We start from the raw sequence: 7,772 nt of genomic DNA on the forward strand, positions 1-7,772 counted from the left end.
CATATGGAGAGATCTGATGGGCATGCAAGGGGCATTTAGCTAGGTTTAATGGCACCTGGAGTGGTGGTATGGGTATGTTGGTCATTTATGACTTTTTGAAGGTGACAATAAATATAAGTGGTTGTGTAGGTAGGGGCCCAAGTGCATTGCTTTGCCTGGGGGCCCCTAATGTTGTTAAGATGGCCCTGCCCACAGCAAGTCCATTCTCATGACAGAGAGGGAAGGCTGGATCTTCATGTGGAGAATGCATTTTTTGGCTGCTGCTGACATCGCATTGTGCCGTAAAGTGCCTAAAATCACACATTAAAAGGTTTCTGTTGCAAATCTCTGCACCTGAAACTCATAAAAATAGGGCATGCCCAAAAACACTGAAACAAGTCTGCCGAAGGTTTGTTACATTTGGGACAGCTCGAGTTATCTGAAAAACCTATTATGTGTCTATGGTGGGGTGAGAGGTATCCTCTGTGAAAGATATTAAGGAACATTTCCATGTATGTGGCTGCAGAAAGCTATTGTCAGAAGTCCTAGATACCCCATAACAATTCAAGTAAATACCAATATATATTATTTACTGAAGTTTTAATATATGTCAAAGGCTTACAGGTTTATAACTAACAACTGTAAAGACTTATAATGACCACATGTCAGATTCCATCGTACCGTACAGATGACTAATCTGCTTTTAATCTTTCTCGTCCCTCACAACTCTACAACTGCAGTATGTTTTCCGATACCAAAAAGGTGGCATCCAGTTACTTCATTACTTTCTTTCAACAACTCCGATTACATTGTATCAAGGGACACTGCTGTTCTTAGCGCTTCTGGCCCCTGCATCTCCTCAGATGTATTTATTACACAGTACTATACATTTACAGTTATCCTGAGCACAGTTATATGGTACTAGTTTGGCAGCACGCCCCATAGCATAGCACGCCCCATAGCAAAACAGCTACTTTGGAGTACCAATAGACATGCAATCTATCACCTCCTGCAATAAGTGACATGACAGAGACACACACATTAAATATATATATATATATATATATATATATATATATATATATATATATATCTCTACATCTGTATGTTCAAGGTTTTAGATGTATAACTAACCATAAATATCACTGGAGGTAACGGCCATCAGGCCTGGTAATGGTCACTGAAGTACACAATACCTGAGAATAATCAGAATATTTCAATAATTTTTGGCATATTCATAAAACTAGTCACTGTTGACCTGTGCTGCTGCCGTCATCTACAGACTGCAGAATCAGGTTACATGTGTTCTAAAAGTAATCTTACCATTCAACCTGTGTGTGCAACACTCATTAGAGCTGGAGTTATTTAAGAGAAAGATTATTATTGGGGAAGATGAACTTATTCTGCACAGCAGACTTCCCGTCATTAAAATAATAAAGGATACTGCAGGCAGCCTCTTCCAGCCACTAAATCGCTTCTAACAAAGACAAAAATCTTAAACACATGGTGCTATGTATTTTGTTTTTTCATTACACTGTTTAATTTGTATAGGAATTGGCTAATAAAGGGATCTCATAGTCATAGTAGACCAGCTTAACATATATTGTAATATATGGAGAACCAAGAATCCCCATTTAAACACAGGAGCAGGATCTGTAAATGTAAAATGTCAACAGAGTTCTAAAAGAATAAAAAAAATTGAGACTGAGTAGTAACTCAGTATACTCACTATGTATGAATCAACCAATCCACAATGTGCATTTACACACAAGTCTGGTTATCTGTCAGTCACCCTGTATCTGCTCTCTACTAACATGGCAACCTGATGCAAAGAGAATTGCCCCCATAGAGTCAAGTGATACAAGTAAAGACATTATTTAGGCCCCATAATCAATTATGTCAAAAAGCATTTTAATGCTAGTAAAACAAGAACTGTAAATGGTAATGGAGATGGAACCTATTGGTTTTAATTACCCATGCCCACTTGCTTTTGCGGTAGGAAGCATGGGTGACTTATTTTGGATGCTGTCTGCTCTATTTGCATTCAATGCAAGTTAGGCCAAGGGGATAAATGGAGTGTCCTTCGGTCACACCATCTCCCCTGCTGCAAGTGGTGTCATTGGCGTTTTTCTAACGCCAGCAGATAATCGGTTTAAAAGTTAAGATCTCAGTAACAAATTCTCAATACAATTAAAGCAAATGTGTCTACTGTTACAAAGTGTAACTATTATAGTGTTTTATTATATATGTTTTAATCAAAAAGTACATATTTATGCAATGCTTTATATACTGTTATAAAAAAGTATCCGTTTTCCATATTGAACAACAGAAAAAGAAAACAATAAAAAGAAGTTTGAATAGTAAATTCCTTTTTCCTCACAACAGCAACACCCACTAAAACACCTGTTCAGGGCACTGGTAAGCAAAATATACTACAAAACCTCTCTGTGTGATCTTCTATGTTTGAAACGTTAAAGTTAATATGCATTTGCATTACAGTGTGTGTGGTATCACTAGAATAATTATCATTGAAAATCTATATACTGAAACCACATGTGTCACTGGCAAAACATCCTGTATACAATGCAGCATAAGTGGAAATAGCTGATAGTCAGCAACGGAAGCTAAGTAATATGTGACAAAGTGCAATCTTGTTTAAATGTGTACTTCCTATTTAAAGATTCATAACAAGTAGTGACAAAAATCACCCTACCCACCACTACCTCTCAGTGGTGCCCCAGGGTCTGCCCTATCCAGCCATTTCTTCCAGGGCTCTGTTGTTCATATCACAGCCCCAGCAGTTGTATTATTCTACAGAGGGGAGTTTGACCACTTGGACCACTACAAAGCCGCAGCGGGTCCTCCTGCTCACACTAATTTCAGCCGCCAGAGTGGTGAATGATAAGCATTTGCTAATTTATTTATTATATTTATTTATTAATTAACAGGGTTTTTCCCCAATAATTATCATCTGTCATCATTGTGATGATGGATGATATTTCGGCCCCATTTATTACACAATCTCCCTGGGACAGTGTGTCCAATAGGAGACTGTCCTAGCAATGATTTCACTTACTTTAAAAGTCCTGTTGTCTGGTTCTCCTCTCCAGTCACTATGGCATGCGCAGACATACTTGCGATAGTGACTGGAGGGGAGGGCAGGTAAGATGCGGTGAGGGATCCGAAGATCCCTCTATCACAGTGTTGGCTAACCTGTGACACTCCAGGTGTTGTGAAACCACAAGTCCCAGCATGCTTTGCCAATATATAGCAGCTTATTGCTGGAAGGGTAAGCTAGGACTTGTAGTTTCACAACACCTGGAGTGTCGCAGGTTAGCCAACACTGCTCTATCATAATGCTCTCCCCATAGGCTTCAATGGCTAACACTATATTCAGATGGTGTTAGCTATTGCGGATAAGTTTGTAACTTGTTAAATCACGCAAAATAGCTGTCTCCATAGAAACTGTGGGACTGCTTTTGCATACGATAATAGTGGGATGGCAGCAGATATTATAAATAACTACCTTTAATAAAAATGCGGTTATCCCCCCAAAACTGCCGGATTTTGGGGGGTTTAAGGCTAAAGGGACCTTAATAAATAAGCCCCATAGAAAAGAAAAGACTGTTTCAGCGTGCAGTTTGCAGGGCTCCACAAAATGAAAGGAATAGGTCACTGAAATTGTACCTACTAACCAGGAATGCTGTTTTAAAGAGACATATGTGAAAGTGCTAAATAGATATTTTAGACTGTCAGGTTTTGCAGACAGGGAACTTCCACGGTGATGTCACTCAAAAGGGGGCAGGATTATGGTTTTTAAAATGAGAGTGAAGCAAATACTTTGGTAATGAAGTAGTGATCATGCTGTGTAATTAGAGATGCTGTTGCTATATAGATCATAAGTCTGTATGGTAAATGCTATAATCAATGAGGCAGAATGCACCAGGGCACATACAGTAGAACAGTGATGGGCAACAGAGGAACTTCTAACCTTCAAAAGGACATTACCTTTAATCTCAGTAATCATCAACATTTAATTATTTAGCGCCAGCAAATTCCGTAGCGCTTTACATTTGGGAACAAGCATTAATAAAACAATACTGACTAATACAGACAGAGAGGTAAGAGGGCCCTGCTCACAAGCTTACAATCTATGGGACAATGAGAGTTTGAAACACAAGGGCATGTGCTACATCATATTGCACATTGAACCAGCTAGAATGCAAAGGTAAAAAGTATTGAGTGGAATGTGTGATCGGTCACACAGCAATGTTGGTCAGAGGGTTGCTGTCTTTTGTTAGCTGTGTAGAGGGTGATAATAGAGTAACCTAGGGAGATTAAGATGCTGGTGGAGGAATATCAAGACTAGAGGAAAGCCTTATCGTGCGAGGCAGGGAATTCCACAAAATTGGTGCAGTCCGAAAAAAGTCCTGTAACCGAGAATGTGAGGATGTGATGAGAGTGGAGGAGAGACGTAGATCTTGTGCAGAACAGAGGTGTCGAGTTGGGAGATATTTTGAGACAAGTGAGGTGATGTATGTTGGTGCAATTTTGTTGATAAGTTAAAACAATACATTTAATCAAATAATGACACATATATGTAATATATAGGCAGGTAGTTTATTCAGTGTTACTAGGTATAACAAACAAATCTAACAACAAAGCAGGAAGGAGCTGGGGGCCACAAGCGAAGGCTTGGGGGGGCCACATGCAGCCTTACGGCCACCTGTTGCCCATCACTGTCATAGAACATGCTGCATACAAAGTGTCCCAAGCCTGAGTGGGTGCACAATATAATTTGCCATAGAGATCAGTAATATGCATAATGACAAGTGTTGTATCAGTATTCACTGTGATAATTGTTTACCTAATATACACAAAGAATTATTGTCTAGTTTAAGTGTTAAATGTAAACTGGCAAAGAAGACAAAGTCTGGTGTCATTTACTGATCCAAGTCAGTGACTTTGATTCCCTAATATACTTTTACAGAAATATGGCAACAAAAAACAAACAATATCTGAAACTTAACAGACCAGTCAAGTTATTGAAGGAAAAACTAAGTACAGATTATCAATCATTACAATATCATTTTTTTTTAAGGGGGCACAGTTTCACTTTAAACCCTTTAAGATCATGCTCAGAAATATATCAGCTGATGCTATCCTTCAGGTTTAAATTTATAAACATAATCCCCTAACTGCAGCTTTTAATGGTTTGGTTTACCTCAGCTAAAGGACATACAATAAAAAAATAATTACAATATAGTCCACACAAAAATAAATGCTAAAATTTACTTGGGCACAATGAGAAGAATGTAATTACCAGCAAAAACATGAGTGTTGATGTGTTTAGTGGCACACGTGCTACAAAGAGTCACAGAGGCGCAATAAGTGTGTGGACCATTAGAAGGAATATACAATGGAATGATCACCTGGTTCCATAAAACTGTGCATTATACTTTGTAGCTTGCTCAATTATATTGGCATATTTATAAACTATATAGAATTGTATATTTAGTGGTTGGACTTGACTGCAAGCTATTCACACACTGTAAAACTGAGTTATGCGGTCTATTGCGTCAATAACACTTAGCTACTATTATCATAATGTTATATTTTATCACTCAGAGTGCAGCAAATGGGGTTATACTGCAGTGGAAGCCGGTTCGTTCTTAGCTAGGTGGGTTGGTAATCAGCACAGGAACTTATGACTCTGCAACCCGACCACAGACAGCAGCGAGAAAAGTTGATTTCACATCAGTCTCTACCCTGGCTCAGTGTGCAGACAGTAATCTGCCAGTGGGGTATTGTATAAACTGGGTAACAAAACATGTGTGTATCTCTCTCTCATTCAGCTCTCATATGCATTCCCGTGCATTCTACCTTCGTGACATGTATCCTTGTAACCAGCACTAAATATACAGCCTGGGGAGAGGTAATTGTGCTTTTTCATTTCTTTCCCGAGTTCGTATGTTGCAGCATATTCTTGTTTGCAATAAGCTGTCTCAGTCATACAGCGTTTTATCACACTTTACATTGCAGTAGCCCTGTTAAAAAAATACCCTTTATAGGAACTGTCAATTTAAGAGCTCCCTCTAAAATTACCACTATGTGGATACCAATCATTATATCACCTCCAGGCGGACATCCAACAGGCATCATCACCATCACTACCACTGACTCCTTTACTATAAATGAGATTACTGTACGCAGTTACACAACTAGGATACACTATAATGTTATATAATGCATGGAATGGGCTTTGGAATATGTCAGTTCCCTACCTCTGTGCAGGGCAGCGATCGTTCCTGGACACTGTTATGTCTCTGGCTCTCTCTTGCCTTTGCTTGGTTTAGCAGCTGCAGGCTCTGAGCTCTAACTGGAGGGGAGGAGGAGCAGCAGAGGAAGGGAGGAGTGTACAGCAAATAGTATCCTGCTCTGTTGCCCGCCTAAGTGAAGCAATGCTGTGACCAGGCCATTCTGCCCTTGTCACAGTGTGTGTGTCTCTGATTCCATTATTACAACTAGAGATGGGACCTCCTCCACTTGTCAGACATCTCTTCCCCCCCACATCCTGTGCTGGTGCCCTATTTTGCAAGCTCCTAAATTCCCCTGTGAGTTGCACCAGGTTGCCGTGCACGAAGTGTTGCACATTACATTAAATGATAAAGAATGACGAGGCTGAAGTTAGCTTCTTATTCGGCCAGCTTCTTATTCGTTTCTAATTCAGGCTCCAGCTTCTTATTCAGAAAAGCTTTTTTTTTAAAGTATTAATTTAATTTGGATCACTGATTTCACGTCAAATTAACACTACAGGGGGTTCCTTATACAAAATGCATTACTATTTTGCCTGACCCAACAAGGTTATGGGCATGAAATCAGGGGGCAAAGTGGGCAAAGTCACCATATTTTATCATTTTTAATAAGTAGCTGCAGATTTGCAGGGGTTAAATGCCGTTGGGCCAGCAATTTGACAGTGGGAATCAACACAGGGTAGTCAGTTACATATAAAACATCTGTCTTTTGCCTGGCCCAACGCTGTTTTGGGCATGCAATCAGGTGGCAAAGTGGGCACAGATAGCATTTTGAGCATTTTGAATAAGTAGCTGCAGATTTGCAGGGGTTAAGTGCCGTTGGGCCAGCAATTTGACAGTGGGAATCAACACAGGGTGGTTAGTTACATATAAAACATCTGTCTTTTGCCTGGCATAACGCTGTTTTGGGCATGAAATCAGGTGGCAAAGTGGGCACAGATAGCATTTTGAGCATTTTGAATAAGTAGCTGCAGATTTGCAGGGGTTAAATGCTGTTTTGGGCATGAAATCAGGTGGCAAAGTGGGCACAGATAGCATTTTGAGCATTTTGAATAAGTAGCTGCAGATTTGCAGGGGTTAAATGCCGTTGGGCCAGCAATTTGACAGTGGGAATCAACACAGGGTAGTCAGTTACATATAAAACATCTGTCTTTTGCCTGGCCCAACGCTGTTTTGGGCATGCAATCAGGTGGCAAAGTGGGCACAGATAGCATTTTGAGCATTTTGAATAAGTAGCTGCAGATTTGCAGGGGTTAAATGCCGTTGGGCCAGCAATTTGACAGTGGGAATCAACACAGGGTAGTCAGTTACATATAAAACATCTGTCTTTAGCCTGGCCCAACGCTGTTTTGGGCATGCAATCAGGTGGCAAAGTGGGCACAGATAGCATTTTGAGCATTTTGAATAAGTAGCTGCAGATTTGCAGGGGTTAAATGCCGTTGTGCCAGCAATTTGACAGTGGGAATCAACACAGGGTGG

At 40.0% G+C, this 7,772-nt stretch overlaps 1 protein-coding gene across 2 annotated transcripts in view; it reads right to left on the reverse strand.

Moving 5' to 3' along the window:
• The window catches only part of ELMO1 (engulfment and cell motility 1), a 292,489-nt gene extending 286,077 nt beyond the window's left edge, over nt 1-6,412 (reverse strand). The window contains exon 1 of one of the 2 annotated variants that reach the window (XM_075212563.1): nt 6,264-6,412. The gene's annotated coding sequence lies outside the window, so the exon portion shown is untranslated. The remainder of the gene's footprint in view (nt 1-6,263) is intronic. The other variant, XM_075212564.1, reaches the window with a different exon arrangement.
• Between the last annotated feature and the right edge of the window lie 1,360 nt (nt 6,413-7,772).

The sequence above is a fragment of the Mixophyes fleayi genome, chromosome 5 (assembly GCF_038048845.1).
Source record: "Mixophyes fleayi isolate aMixFle1 chromosome 5, aMixFle1.hap1, whole genome shotgun sequence".
NCBI classification, from domain to species: domain Eukaryota; kingdom Metazoa; phylum Chordata; class Amphibia; order Anura; family Limnodynastidae; genus Mixophyes; species Mixophyes fleayi.